We start from the raw sequence: 14,776 nt of genomic DNA, 5'->3' as shown, positions 1-14,776 counted from the left end.
ACAAACGGATCCGCAATCGCAACCGGACAAATAGATTCCCAGCTTAAGACTAAGGAATAAAAGAGCTCTGCTTCATCATGTGTGCACGGTAGTCTTCTGCCTGAAGACAACATTAAAACTACATTTATCCTATAATTAGTCCTGTAAACTAGATCTTAGATTTTAGAATTCAAGACCAATGAACGTTTTAAACTGGATCTTATGAATCTTTAAGCAAGATTTGATTGTAATGTATAGTATCCAAGACCATGTACTTGCAATATGAATAATATTAGTACATATTATTCACCTAAATCTTGTTACTTTATGTTGTGAATAACAAGATAACTGATACCATTGACCTCATAGCTAATTTATTAGCAACTAAACAATAATTGGATGCTGGAATATAGGGAAAATCTGTTTTGCTAAAAATTATCATCTGTTTCTCCATGTTAATAATAATGTTATGTAGACCCTAATTTTGTACAGTAATTATGTTCTTCCATTTCTAATAATAACCCATTCATTATCTCCAGTAAAGAGATCATAAGATAATGTCAAGTTCAAAACAAATAGATAAATGTGTTTAGTTAGTTCACAAGCCTGGTTGATGTCGAAGTTAAGTCACTTATCTAAATCTTGAAATATGATACGATTTATCCCTAGTTGTGTTCGATGCCAAGTTAGAGCCAGATAAACAGCCAGCCAGCTTTGAGGCCGTCGACGTCACACGGTGGAAAGGCTTGTTTAATAACGTCTACTGTATTTTACGAACCTCTAGTACAAAGGGGTATTGGTAAAAAAAAATTGACAAATTCGTAAACTACTGTAGATCAGGTGTCAGTTTCCACTACATAGCCTAGCTATTCTCTGTCATTGATATAGGCGACCAGGTTAGGTAGTAGCTACTAGGCCCTAGCTAAATTTACCTTCGATAAAATCCAAATTATTTTCGCTAGCATTCTCCCATTTAACAAAATATTGTTTTATTTCTCATTAAAATGTCGTATACTTTATGAAGCTTTCTTCCGTGTTTTTGTTAACGATCGGCGTTGGTGGTAGTTCGTCGAAACTCAATTAATAGCGACTATTATAGCAGAAATTGAAAAGATTGAATTGTCAATAAATAAATACAACAAATCTGATTTTATTATTAAGAAAAATATACATTATCACTATGAAAAACTATGCAATCGGACTTCTTAACGTTATTACTTGGTTAATGATGCAAAGGTCATTGGTAATATCGTCTATTCGTAAAACGGATGTTTGCTGGGTTTTTACCCATAATATTACAAATAATTTCTGAAAACCAGACTAATGAGACTACTTTGCTGCTGCTGTTAGCATGTTGGAGAACGTTGAATGGTAATGGTGGTACAATACAACAACGCTGGCTTAGATGCCTACGTTACGTAATCGTGTCCTTGTAATCCGTGCCGACTTTACCGTTTAGCAAGTTAATTTACCGTTATTCTAGTGAAGTTACTTAAGAATTTATCTAGCTATAATTGACTGGTTCACGTCGAACTTCTATCTAGTTAAGTGGATCTATATCTAGATAAAAGTTCGACATGAACCAGGCTACAGTGACCAATATAATGAAATCTATTTTTTGCTTGCTTTGATAAGCTACTTAAAAATAATCTACTTTTCCTAATCCTATACTTTATTGCATGTATGCCTACATTTTTACTGACCAATCTTTATTTTGGCCTAGTATTGAGTCAAGTCAACTGCTCTAATGTTGAAATACTAGATTAGTAAAGAGTAGATTTCTGTAGATATTTTCTTTCACAAAATTGTTGTTTTATTCAAATTGTACAGATGAATACACAGAGTCAAAGATATTGTTTTTAGAGCCTTTTTTGTTTCAAGATTTTAGATTACCTTTCACGAAGGGTTGAATATAAGCAGTTTTTAAAAAATAATTTTTCTTTCTAGGTTCATTAAATAATTTAAAATAAAATTCACATTAAATAAAAACAAAGAAATGCCCAAACTATTCATGCCACCATATGAAAACAAAAGATGCCTGCCCAGTACAAACAAAGACAATCATTTGCAAGGCAGTTAGTATTCATGGACATAGTTGGTTGAATGTCATCTGTGTTCTATTGAAAGGTAATGCGTACTTTGTGTGAGCATGCTGTGATCGAGTACGATGGTTGCAAGCAGGTTGTCATTTTTGCTATCACCAGATATGGCATCAAATTGCTCGTCTTTCTAACATCGCTGTTTTTCAAGGAGTGATTTCAAAATACTTATTATTTACTAACTACTGGTATTGCTCTAACATTACTTCATGTGCAAGGCTATTTTGTTTTTTTCTTTTCCTAATATGCTACTTTAGAAACCTAGGGCTTTCAGAGATTAGAAATCATATATCAAGAGATTCCTGTTGTTGAACTTTTAATTAAATCCAAAATTAAAGATGAGTAATTACCCGATGTCAAAAGTTGTCATGGCAAGGTCACTAGTTTATTCAAAATTATATGATCTTGGTAGCTATGGTTTTTTTTATGAATAAATAAACAGTTTATAGTATTTCCTAATCTGCTTTATTTCCATGAGTGCATTGATGATTCTCTTTGTAAAACGAACCGGATTTTGAGATTCAATTTACCCAATCAAATCGTCTCAACGAGTAAGCAAGGATTATCCTTTGAACAAAAGCTTTTTTTGTCCTGTCACCTAGGCCATGATAGATTTTCTGCATAATATTCATACCTTATTATTATTCATTAATTTTATGAATATTCATCATCTAAGATGTAGTTAGAATTTTCAACATCATAATTCATTCAAAGGTAGTCATCATTTAGGATGGATTTTCAGCATAATGGTTATTAGTTATGAATATTTATTTTATTTTTTTTTCAATGCATTTTATACATTTATGACTAAGGTTCATGAATATTCATAATTATGATTAACTTGAAAAATGAACCTATTATATAGAATATAATCATCAATCAAATAGATCTTGATCTCTACTGAAAATTCATGAATTATAACTTTTTGAGACAGTGATATTAGCCAGTAATACAGTAAGTATTATTTAAATGCAATACTGTAAAGTAGCAATTTTAACTCATATAGAATGTAGTATTTTAAATAGCATTTTCATGCTGGATATTGAGAATGTACTCCAACCTATAAAATAAAGGATCTACAGAAAAATTTGATTTATTTTCTAACCTTGATATAAATTTATAAACTTTTTAGTTAGTAATTATAGACAAACAAATCACTGTAGGTAATAACAATTAGAAATTTAATATTTGGATCACAATTAAAAGTAACCAAACTTTGTATTCACGCTATCATCATTACTCTCCTATTCGAGAATAAAATAATTGTTGAATACCTCTCATTACTGTATTGCATCATCGCATGAAGGCTTTTATTTGTATATTGATCAAAATTCGCATTTGCCAAACCTTTCAGTACTCTCCATACTTTATCCATTAACATCAGCTGAATAGCCATGCCATTTAACCTATTGTGTTGTTTTGGTCGTCCATTGTGACAAAGCGCTGTACGCTTCATAGAGCCTGCATCAAATCGAATGCAGCAATCTACCAATTTCTCTGCCTGTGTGCATCAACTCTAATGAAATGTCATTGAAATTACTTCAAATTAAGCAGAGAACAGTACAGATGCAATGAACAAGATTATTTTGAGAGCATATTTTTGGTAGCAAACTCAGTCTTGCACCTGTCAGTGCTAAGTACAGGGGACAAATAATTACAATAAAAATGCACTGGAGGCCTTCGTTGGCATTTTAAGACTATAAAAACTGAAGGCTTGTTATTGGTGTATAATCAAGCAATTTATAATAATATGGAAGTATGATGAAAACTAGTGTAGCATGTTAGTATAAACAACGACAGGAAAAAGAGGTAGCACTGAGGCCAACTTTCAGTGTAATTTATTACTTTCAGTGGCAGTAATGCCAGTTTCATCAGGAATACCAGATGAAGTTGGCTAGTAGTGACTATTAGAAAGCATGGAAGCATGATCTGATTCTTCTCAAGGTCCTTGAGAATATCATTGAAATAGATCCAAAGCTTTATTAATTATTATTATTTTTCCCCATTCTCTGCCCATCTAAATACTGTTCTTTGTAGAATTGCCAAATAATATTGTGGTAGTTAATATTCCTCATTCCATGGCTTTATGTTCCGTCCTTTCTAAATGCCAATAATTTTTCATTTTCCCATTGCCAATGAAGACGTCTTTCTAGAAACTGTGCTGTATTGTGAAATGGTTTTATTACAGGCCATGGCATCTTTATGATCATTATATATACCCTGCTGCTGTTGCCATTGCTGTGGTCATCATTATTTATCATTACTATGCCAGCTTAATATTAATCTTGGCTTTTGGTACAGTAGTAAAATATGCTGGAAATTTGAATCTCAACAATAGACAAAAATTGTGTGGCTTTTGTAATTAAATATAGAGATGTCATCTAAACATAGTTTTGATACCAAATGTTTGGACATCACATTGATTTGGCAATATGGAAAGTAACATAACTGACTACAGTATTCTTATTTATCAATTATGTGTTTCATCCAAAGTATAGGTTTGTTTTTGTCTCAATCTAAATTTTTATACCATTAAGCTTGTATAGATTTACATAACTAGTGTAATGAAAGTGAATACTGATAAATTATGAATATACAATAGCCTAATGGATTTTTATGATCCAGAAAAGAAGGTAAAAGTAATATGATGATTAATATCATGCCATTAACTACTATATTTAGCGAATTTATTTTTTTAATGCTTGTAGATAATTTTTTTAAATATGATAGTAATATGTTAATGCATACACCATTATCATTCTACAAACTTCCATCTAGTATGTTGATTTCTCCGTCAAATATGTTGTCAATTATATTATAATTGACATTGTGAACGAAATTAATTGTCCAGGACAGCGATAATTTAGTTTTTCACATTTAATGATTAGAAGATGACCAGTAGATAAGCTCGAGGGAGCTGAGGGAGCTTAGGGAGCATCCATTTGGAACGATGTCGATATTCGGATATAATGGTGTTTGCTGAGGGGTTTACACATGGGTGGGTTTACGGGACATATAGCTACATGCATTCCAATAAAATTTTATCTGCTTGCCCTCAATTAATTTGATTAATAACATGAATTTAAAGTATCAATATTTATTTTTTATTATGAAATTAATTACTAATATTCCTTAATGTTACAAATCAGAGTGCTATGTATTTCCAATCTTCTTTTGGATATTTCTTTATTCATTATTGCGTCTAACAGAACAACATCACAAAACATCAATATACTATTATATTTCTTATATTTACCAGATTCAGTTTTTAATATATCATTAAAAGTTTTTTTTTTTTAATAGTGTACTTTTCTTTGATTCCTAGTTTGTAAAAATATTTCATATTTTTTGCCTTATGATAATAATGATGCCTGAAAATAATAATTGGCCTATCCATGAATTGTTTGAATATTTATTTAAAATTATAATTTTTGTAATTACAAAATGTATATTAAGACTCAAAAATGTCTTTATCCATATGTGCATAGGCATAATGCCAGTGGAAATTACGTGATCATAATATTTAAAGTTTACCCTGATAATTTCATATTTTATTTCCTGCTTTTAGTTTATTATGACCTATCAAATTATATTTCTGTCTCTTTTCAAAATTGGTTGCAACCAGATTTGGATACATAAACAATTTGTATCTTTCGAATTTCTGCATTATTAATAAGTATAGATTTTCAATATTCTGAACTTGTGTGTTGTCAGAAACACATTGTGTAGTATTTCCTGGTGTGATGGGGCTGTTGAGGTGGTCCCTGAAAGCTAGTTCAATCTGCTTCTGAAATATGGCTGTTTATCAACTAGTGTATGACTCATGCATTATTTGCAGTAACAAAGGCCAAAATTAAAGTAGAACTAAATGGAAGCTTCTGTACCATGCAGCTGGTTTTCTTTAGTGTCCTACCTTCAGTAAGTGATCATAAATGTTTATGATTATTATTTATGTCCTTCTCCTTGTCCAAGTCCATTTAATCCATTTTTTGCGGATATGCATTATATAACTAAAATCAATTTTTGGAGATTTTTGAATGGGCAATTATTACCACTGTTAGGATTATTTTTTCTCATAGTAAGTGTTCCAATTTTAAATTGCAATTCTATGAATCCCATGAATTGATGTCACTGTTCATTACAGGCCCATATAAATACATTTTTTTGTTCAAATAAAAAAATTTCCTCATTTATGTGTTGTTGATTTAGTCATATTTACGTAAAAGTAATTACAAAAATATTATTTTAATATGTAAAATAAGCTACAATTTTATACATTGAATTTATTTTAATGGGCAGTAAAGAATACTATATTGATTAATGATAGTGAATATATTATTTTAGGTTATTTGACCTCCAAATTTAATAATAAGGCCTTCAACTCTCAGCTTTGAGAAACATCTTTATATGTTCATAAAAATTTACATATTCTAAGCTTCTCTATATTTGAAATGGTAAATTATGCGCATGTCAACTGTTAGTTATTATGTACATTTGTGACATGACCACGTTCACATCATTAGAGGCGCTATATAAATGTTGATGATTATTATTATTATTATCAGATTATTTTTGAAATAAACATCTTCCTCCGTCGACACGATAGTTTTGCTTTTAAGGGCAATACCATTACTGTAGGTTACAGAATTAATAATGGTAGGAAGATAAAAACATGGAGACCACACCTATGAGATGACCATAGCGTAGACTTTGATTTTAATGGATTGTTTATTCCAATCTTTAAGATTTTCTTTCTAAGTAGAACGTAGATCGATTTTCAAAGCTTCTGTAATGTATTGTAGTTTCAAGTACATCAGTCATTAGTATCTGTAATCATAAGAAGCCTCCAAGGGCAAACGCCATTGCTTTACTGATTTTTTTTTTATTAATAATTTTATAATCTTAAAACATAGTATCATGGTTTTGTGTGGTTGTATAATGTATTTAATGCTATTACCACACTGAATTTTGTTTTTTATTATAATTTTGTAAAACAGTATTAAAACACATGGTTTATATCAGACCTGTAATGCAAATGAAATTTTGAATTCAAAAACATTCAAATGCCTGCTTTTATAGACTTATTAGAACTCTATCATGCCATTGGTACATCCATTTTAAACAAAGTCCTAAGATAGAAGCATGAATACCATGAAATTAACTGTAATGTTTATGGTAAACCGTTTACAACCCCCCATACACCCTCATCTGTGTATGTTGTTGAATAAACTGTTATTCCAACTTTATTTAACTCAATCTTTTGTTTATAAATTTCATAAAAAGAAAGAAAATAAAATTTTATGTTTTTGTTTATCTAGAAAAAATGATAATAATGATAAAAAAAGAAAAAAAATGAAAGTATACACATGGTAGGAAAAGATATCATACGTCACTACCGATGTGTTGTAGAAAATAATTGAGCTCTGTACGAAATTCTTTCAGCACCAGTGATCTCATTTCCATTAATAAGTGGGTTGTAAAATTATTACTTATTATTTATTTAGGCCAAACTTATTAAGAAATTAAACATATGCTATCACAGAGCATGTTTCTTTTATTACATTAGTAATGATATAGCATGAGGTGAACTGGATACATTTGAGTTGTACCAAAGGGATACAGTACAAAATTAAAATCTAATTGTAATTGATTTCGAATAACACAATGAAAAAGAAATTCTATCCTTAAGCGTTTACTTTGGTATCTTAGAAAAGGTTAATAATAGATAGATTTATATAGCACAAATAAACGAGGTCTTTATGCGCTTGACAATAATTAGTAATGCAAGATATTTTAAGAATATCATTGTCAGATTTATTTGTCTTCGGATATTAGTTGGAGCGGAATACATTAACTCAAAATATTTATGACATCAACAGAATATAAAAAATAGTATGCAATACAATAAAATCATAGTCTAATAATGTTGAAAAAGATTCTGATATGAGTTCTTGTCAAGCATTTAAATACTATCTTTGTTAAGAATGATATGTTTCATGATTTTTATTTATGTGGGGTTCAAACTATTGAATTATTATAAGAATATACACTGAGTAGCAGAAGGTTGCCAATTGTTATTAGTATTGTTTTCCTTACAAAATAACAGGATAGAAGAGCTTGGTTTCCCACGGGCATTTTTTTTATTTATTCACAAGACTCTACCCATGGTCTTTCATGGCTAAAAGTATTTAGCTATAGATTCCAACAGGTCAGCTTTTTGGATCGCTGCCAAATAAATCCGCTATAATTTTTAAATCAGCTTAAAGGAGCTGTTCATGGTTTGCACTTCATAGGTTGGTTTTGATTTATATCAATCAATGTATAGGGCTCTTAATATAATTGCCACTTCACTATGCGCTAGGAAATAAATGAAATAAAGATGTTTACGACGAAAGACCAACATATGAAGGTAATTTTAATAAGTATTAATTACTCTTGTTTTTTATAAGTAATTGATTGTTTGCTTTAATGTTAAGGGGGGTTTTCAGTTAGTGTTACACTCTGTGGGGGGTATAACTATTTGACCCAGTGGTACAGATATTCTTAATGTTAGTATATCATATTATTATGATTATTATTTGGTTTGATTAATTGTGTAATAAAGAAAGCAGAACTCGCTGAATAAGTTGAGAGCAAAACCTTGTTAACCTGATGAGAACTTTCTTGAGGTTTTTTATTAGTCGATATTAATTTTTCGAACATTAGTTATAATTGTAAGTGTCATGTATTTATCATTTATTATAAATAATGTTTTTGTATTGTTATGAATTGACTATCTTGATTATGTTTCTAACTTGTTAATGTCATTTTACTCTTAACATTACATTTGTGTGTGTTTTGTGATAATCATTTTCATCATAAATCATAGTCATGCAATGACAAGGATATTAACAGTAATATATACACACGAAGGAAGCATTGTTATTTAAATGCATTAATGCAATAAACATGTATTCGAAGATGGTCTAGGTTATCATTATTGATCATGGCCGTGCCATCTCTCAATAGTGCTAGGTAGTTAGCTAATGCTGCTGCTAGGTTCCAGTGCAGAGGCTGTCACGAGTTTGCTTCTATGTATTCACATGTAAATCATGGCTCAGTAGGTGTAAGCAAATTTTAACCCTTCTCAGACTGTGTAAACATTGTTAGCTAGGCTTGAGCTGTGCCTATATCTCCTCCTTTCAGTATTTTTGACAACATGGCTGTCGTTGCTGGTCCCTATTAAGGAAATTTACAAAAAAAAAAAAAAAAGAAACCTCAGGGATCATCTATGAAGTTGCTAAGTGTGAGTAAATGATGTATATTTTATTTTTGTTAATGTTAATATTTAAAATTTAATAGAAAATATATTATTCATGGTTATGTAAGTTTGATTTTGATTTCCACAATGTAACTGTGTTTAAACCAAAACTATATGAAAATAGGAAACTAATTTTAATTTTTATCAAATACATATTCCTGGGACCTATTGTCTTTATTTGACAGTCTTTATTTTGGAGATCTATTTTAGATACATGGATCATTTGGAATTGTAAATGCTTTAATGTAAATTTTTAATTTAAAAGTTTTTCTTCTTACTTTTAAAATAAAGCTTGATTAATTGATATTTGATATCTTATTTTAATCTAATTATTTGGTAATGAAAATAAAATGGCTCCAAAAACTGTGTTTGCTTAGCAATGGTTCGGCCAAACTATAGCCATACTGATTACTGTAGCTTGATTTGTTTTGTGATTTTTTTTTTCTTGTATTTTTTTTTTGCCAAAATGAATTAAAAAAATTAATTAAATTAAAGATAAAACATTTTCATGCCATGATCATCTTCAACATTATTAAAGGATGCTGATGTTAGTGCATAAATCATTGACAAATATGTAAAATATGTTGACGTGTAAGCGACAGTTACTATTTTTAGTAATAGTATGTTGTTTATTAATAACATTTATTAACACTTGGTTCCATCTCATTATGAATATTTTTAGTTGTAAATGTAAAAAGGAGACAATCCAATTTTTTTTTACTTTGAAATTAGTTGGTAATAAATGCTCTAATTGTTGGGAATATAATAATTCAAACATTTATATGTCATATTATGATAAATGCTGATGATATAAAAAAAAATAGTGGAATTTAAGTAGTGACGTAGACTACGGAGTAATTTTTCACAAATATTTTGTTGCTAAGGTAAACTCTTTCAACGTAATCAGATGATTTTTCTGCTATACTTGTGGAACCAGATGAGTTCTTTTGAGAACAAACATTCTAGCAATTGGGGTATTTTCTTCAAACATTTTTACTGGTCCGTTTCTTCTTACATTCACCTAAAATATAAGGCCCAATAAAATTAGTTTTCACCCCCGCCCGCATGTCTTCTATGGTACTAAAAAAAAAATATTATTGAAAAAAAAATTATCTTTTTAATTTGTTTAGTAAATAATTAGTACTAGTATTTGTATTATGTCAATCATATATTTTACTTTGAATATCAATGCACTAGCAAACAAGCCGAGGGTGATATTTGGTTTTAGCAAAATAAAAAATAAAAGGCCTCTCCCACTCATTATTTTTCTAGCCTAGATATGGTGATAAACTAATAACTTTTTTTTATAGGTCTTAAGCTGTAAAGCCTGCATTATCTCTCTTCCACCCTTTCGACAATTTAAGCCCATTACCCTTCTGTATAACCTGTATTCTTTACCGTGATACTAATATTATGTAATTCAATGAACATAAAATTGATTTATTTGTGAGTATAACCTCAAGTTGGATTTTATTTCTGTTGAAGACGTCACGTACACATGCACGTACACACGTGCTTTATGTGTATTGGGATTTTATCCTTCTGTTAAATTCCCAGTTAATCTAAGCATATTGTTTATATTTTTAATTAAAGTATGCATAAACAGAACATTTTTATATATTTCTTTATATTTTTTTTAATAATTTTTACAAAAGGAATAGCATAGCTTGATCAAACTAAGACCCAAAAGTTCTAAAATGTTCTGGTTTGATTACTGATCATTGGCATTAACCCTTTCACTGCTGGCCTTTTTAGGAAGAATGTTATTTTGAAATAAATGCCAAAACAAAAGGTATTTTGAAATTGTTTTTGTGTGTTGGGGTGGGAAAAAATTGAATTTTTTAATTAGGTGGTCATGTGACCTTGAAACGGCCATATTGGAAATCCCCTTTTTCATAAGTCTGTAAAAAAAAAAGAAATTCTTTTGATATGCTGTTTTTTTTTACTAGATAATGGTGAAGATACATAAAATGAATTAAAAAAAAAAAAATTCTATTCAAAAACAGACAAAAATCCATGTTTGTTAGCAGAATCGTGATAAAAAAATTCCCCAAAAACCACTGCAAGATGGGTTTTTCGCATTACTCCATATAATTCAATAGAAATATCTCTAGTTCATAGAAACAACTACAGAGGGTGCATGCAGTCTGGGAACAATTTTAAAAAGAATTATTTTCATGTCTCCAGTAGTATCGGGGGTGCACAGGGAAAAGGGTTAAGTCTGATATCTGACTTTAAAATCCCAACTAGGAATTCTTAGTTAATTAAAATATTATCTAATGACAATTTTTATTATAAGTTTTAATTGATGTTTGAAGCACAAATTAATACATAGTTTATTCCAATGTGTATTGCAAGTTTTAATTCCAAATCTAATTTTAGGCTTATTTGGTTATTAATCATATTTTTTACATAATCAATCTTATTTTATTATTATATATGTTATATAATTTTCCTATAATATTTCCAGATTTTTATCATAATAAATATATATTTTTAACACTTTCGGACACCTTACAAATCAAAATAATTTGTAATTCTTTGAATTTAATCAATTGATAATATTGAATGTTTTTATGTATTCCGATAGCCAATATCAATCAAATGATCATGTCCACACGTATCATAACTGTAAAATTCTACTAATTCTATGTGTTCATATTAATCTCAGTTCTAAAATAAGATTTTGACAAATGTTTATGTTATTTAATCATACAAATGTTCCTATTGAACTCGTAGATGAAAAAGCATTATGTTTGTGGAGAGGTGTCTTGGACAAAATCCAAGTTGAAAAAATGGAATTAATCAGCGTAAATCTATGTTTGATTTTCCCTGGCCTTATTTTCTCATTGATATAGAGAGGAAAATCATGATTCATGATAAGCCACCAGTATTATCAGTACCATTGTAGAATTCCAATTTTTAATACATAACTGATCATGTATAAACTTTGTCTTTCATGTACATCTTAATATATTTTTTGTCAAACTTTGTGTTTTATGTAGGCCTGCATAATTTTTTGAAAGTAGTATTTAGATGAAAAGTAATAGTATTTAATATCTGAAACATTACGTGAGAGTAACATATTAGGTTTTTAAAAAAAATTGATTTTATTTTATGTATTTAAAATTTTTAAATTATTTTCATTTATTTAGTCATAAATTAATAATGTACATAGCTGTGAGGTCAGTTCTTAGAACCTTGGTTAGGGATCACCTTTGAATATCAGTTTAGTTTGTCACTATTTATATAGGAAGTGATGATGTGGCAGAATTTATGATTACAGCAATTATACTTCAAATCAAATTTGATAAGATAATTGTAAAGGTGGATAGATAAATGATCCAACTAATTTTGCCCTCTGAACAGCCATTCTTTGACTAAAATAAGGTCTCTGATAGCTATATTTTTAAACATAACTACATTTTAAAATAATTATTTAGCGTATGATAAAAATACATGTTCAATCATTATTGTTGCTGCTGTTATTGTAGTTTTCTTATATTTCTAATAGAATAGCACCAGTTTAGTATGTTAGTAAGCATACTTGTTCTTACGTTTCTGATGGAAAATCCTTTTTGCAATAATTCTTATAAAATAAATTACATTTTCTGTATGCATAGTTGGAAAGGAAAGTTGATAATAAAAATATATTCTCTGAACAGCATAGTTTTATCAGTAATTTTATTCATGGATGGGTTTGTAAGGATATTAGAATACTGTAGCCTGTTGTTTTGAAATTGCATCAATCTAGCTCAGCCAACAGGCACAGTGGAGGTCAAAGTTTTTGTAGTTATTATATCAGCCACTCTGAAGATCAGTTTTCTGAAATAAATTGGAAATGTGAAATACCTACGTACTGTTTTCATTATAGTAACAATAGTATGCAAATAGGCAATTATATTATAATTCTTTATTATTCACTACCTTTAGCGCAACATGCCAATATCACTCGATACAGGGTTAATTAACATACTTGGAATTTACAGTTGAAAAATCAATGTTATTTATTCACGCCAAATGTTCGATAAAAACATCCCATGTGTTTTATGCACTAAAAGTAACAGATGATCATTATGGAAAGTAGAGGATGTGGTTTACCACTTTGGAACATTCTAAACACATGCCAATAATGACAGAGGGGATACATGGGTTTTTCCCTCTGCAAAAATAATCTCAGGCATGTCCTCCTGCCTATCCCTTCTTACAGCAGTAAGGATAGAACCAATAAATTGGTCAAAAGGGCTAAACTGAATTCTGTTTTTGAGTACTTGCAAAAACCTTCGTACAATTACCACTTTTTATGCACAGTTTTAAAGTTAATTTTAACGAGGGGTTTTCTAGCCAAAGACAGGGTTTTTAATTTATTTTGGCAGGTTGCAGAAAATTTCCTTTGGGTTGCACTTTGCGTACCTATGTACTAAATAGCATTTCATATTCCTCACATATACCATTAAAAACATGAGTAGGTTATTTACCTTCTATCCTTAAGCCATTATTATTACCACATTTAGAAAGTTAAATAAGAATATTCTAAAAGAATAGAAACTTTAGGCGCAAATTAGGATTTCTTAAGATAACATGTCTTTGTTGCAACGAAGAACATCCTGAGAAAGGAAGAAAGCATCATTCCTATTATCAACAAACCATCTTCCTATTTCTCTTTTGTCTTGACCTTTGACATCTTTTCTTTAATAATTCATGTATTATGTATCTTCCAATCCTCATTACCAAGCTTGCATACATACTTTTCAAATCATATTTTGGCTCTGAATGAGGCTTAAAATGTTTGCTTTGTGTTACCACATTAGATAATGGAACTAGAACTGAAAGTTGCTGTTAATATTAATAGCTTTCGGTCAGGTCAGTTCCAACGTTTAAAATTGTCGCTTTTGTTGCTTGCAGGAAAGTTTAAACTTATTGAGCTTCATCATATCTTCCATCTATCATTTTTTCATTTTTTTCCCCCATATTTTGTTGAATTGAGTTCATGCTATAGTTCTAGATAATTACCCTCTGCTTACAGTACATAAATAATATATTAATTTGCTATTTTAATAAGCTTTGTTGTCAATTTATTTTTCAGTATCTGACTTTAAAAAAGAACCGACCTTTCATTACAAAGTTCTTTAGTGTCGGAGTCTCTTTGATGCTCTGAGATATTTTGTAAGAGTAATCAACTATTTTCAGTGGTAGTATTGAGCACTATGATCATTGATTAGTGATTTAAAATCATGCTTTCTATATTAATTTTAGAGAAAACAAAAAGATAACATAATCTTTATAGAATCTGTTTTTTAGTGTGGAAAATATCCTGTTTAAAACCCATTATTTTTTTTTTCATAATTTTTGTTATTGAACTATGAATCATTAAATCAAACTTTCTTTAGAAATGATT

General features: G+C 29.5%; 1 protein-coding gene across 4 annotated transcripts in view; it reads left to right on the top strand.

Moving 5' to 3' along the window:
• LOC117118127 (ankyrin repeat domain-containing protein 12-like) overlaps positions 1-14,776 on the top strand; it is a 115,822-nt gene that overhangs the window by 10,911 nt on the left and 90,135 nt on the right. Inside the window, exon 1 of one of the 4 annotated variants that reach the window (XM_033262634.1) lies at positions 8,363-8,487. The exons of 2 other annotated variants lie outside the window; for them this stretch is intronic. The gene's annotated coding sequence lies outside the window, so the exon portion shown is untranslated. Of the gene's footprint in view, positions 1-8,362; positions 8,488-9,211; positions 9,364-14,776 lie in introns of those variants that run through there. One more of the 4 variants, XM_033262633.1, reaches the window with a different exon arrangement.

The sequence above is a fragment of the Anneissia japonica genome, unplaced genomic scaffold (assembly GCF_011630105.1).
Source record: "Anneissia japonica isolate Jap-2015-1 unplaced genomic scaffold, ASM1163010v1 scaffold11779_len1430905_cov172, whole genome shotgun sequence".
Taxonomy (NCBI): domain Eukaryota; kingdom Metazoa; phylum Echinodermata; class Crinoidea; order Comatulida; family Comatulidae; genus Anneissia; species Anneissia japonica.
Note: the sequence above shows the minus strand (reverse complement) of the source record. Positions and strands in the feature narration are given on the sequence as shown.